General features: G+C 30.3%; 1 long non-coding RNA gene across 1 annotated transcript; it reads left to right on the forward strand.

Moving 5' to 3' along the window:
- The first annotated feature begins 475 nt into the window (after window positions 1–475).
- On the forward strand, window positions 476–1,630 carry LOC121132395 (uncharacterized). The gene is made up of 2 exons (XR_005869314.2): window positions 476–853; window positions 915–1,630. It is a non-coding gene; the product is annotated as an uncharacterized lncRNA (long non-coding RNA).
- Window positions 1,631–1,897: the final 267 nt, after the last annotated feature.

Below are 1,897 nucleotides of genomic sequence, written 5' to 3' on the forward strand. Positions count from 1 at the left end.
AGTTTAGAAATTACGTCGTGATAAATCTTTAATAGTGAGTAAAAATGGAATCCCAATCCGTTGATATTATTTATTATCTACAAGTAAATACCGTCATTGCTCTTCCTCTTCTTCATCGTCTATTACTACTCGCTCCTACTCCTTTTCATCCATCGACTATCATCAATTTTATCATCTCTTCTTTCTTCCCTTCCTCTTTTCAATTCAAATCTACGTAAACAATAACTATAAGCAAGTTGCTCGGTACCCTAACTCCCTTCTCCGGATCAGTTACTCGCCCCTGCTTCAAGCTCAATTCTGGATTGAATCCTACAAGTTACAACAATCATCATCATTCATAGGATCATGCTGTGTCTCGTAATAGATTTCTAGAATATATCATTCATCCCCTTCATATCGAATCACAACTGCTCAAACTTCAATACGTAGGTTTCAATGCATTTTGAAGGAGACACGGAATACTACTGCTATATGATTGTACTAAAGTTGTAGAACTAGATCAAGATGTGGTCCTCGTCCATGAAAGTCTGCATGCATTTATGAATATGATATATAATGATAAATCTATCTAAATACTTTATGAACTTATCACAATCATAGATTGTGTTGTGCTCACTTCGTCCCTTCACTTGTGCTTCTCTCACTGTGCCTCGGGGAAACAACACTGTTCTTTGTAGCAATTAACCATCTTCATATCACTAGGAGGATTTTGGATCCTAACGAATGGAAGTAAAAACATTGTTTCAAGACCCTTCTGAAATAAAACATGATTTTTAGTGGTTAATAATACAAGAAGCTGATTGATCTGTTGAGTTGAGGATTGAATAGGATAAGGAGATCTTCACATTTTGAGGTTTATGGTTGAAATATCATTTACTCAATATAATAATAACTATAATTTTTTTATTTCACAGTCAAATTCAAACTCAGAAAGTTTATGCCTAGAATGGACATTAGACATCGTTAATTATGAAATTATAAGGAACTTCCTTCTGAAAGAGCGAATCGAAATAGGTTATATTAATTCTTGTTTTTGTAAATATAAATGATAAAAATATACTTAAAGTCAAGATTTTATGTAAAGTATAATTCTCTTAACGTGTGTACTGGTGTATTTCATATTTTGAATGATCCATTGTGTATGGATGAAAAAAAGATGTTTGAAAAATTTCAATCCTCAAAAACCGTTTCTGTGACCTATATAAAAAATGAAATTTGTCAAATTGAATTTAATATTAGTTAAGGGATTGAGATGTTTTAATTTTAAAGTTATAATGCTGAATTTTAAAAGTTTCATTAAAGTTCCTTCCGCAAGTTGTACAAAAGAATATAATCCTCAATTTCCATTTTGAGGAAAAACAAATTGTTTCACAAAGAACTATTTCGGATACATAAACGATCACAAACCCTGTACTGACCTCCAAATCGAATCAAATAAGTATTTGTGTAGGTGCATAATATACATGGATAGGCTGTCAGAAACCCCTTTCTATTTTATAATACAGTAAATTGTGATATATTCAACCTTTACTAATACATATTAAAAGAAGCTGTATTAAATCTTTGTAAGTAAATCGCTCAATATAAACAATTTTATAAAATATAAAACTTGGGGTATGATTCAGAATCATTTATTGATTCCACTTCATTTGTTATTAAACTCTCAATATCCAGAAAAAAGAATGATTCAAACTGATATTTAAAAAACCTGTATTCAATCAATATAGCCAATTCCTATAATTTCCATATTGGATAAATAATTGTATAAAATCTTTAACTTGTCCTCTAGTTAATCCAATATTAGTATATGCGTTCATTTTAGTTTATAAATGATTTTTAGTTAAGAAAACATGCATAACCGTATTTTTGGATATAATATGGGATTTATGGTGCTCAG

The sequence above is a fragment of the Lepeophtheirus salmonis genome, chromosome 2 (assembly GCF_016086655.4).
Source record: "Lepeophtheirus salmonis chromosome 2, UVic_Lsal_1.4, whole genome shotgun sequence".
Taxonomy (NCBI): Eukaryota; Metazoa; Arthropoda; class Copepoda; order Siphonostomatoida; family Caligidae; genus Lepeophtheirus; species Lepeophtheirus salmonis.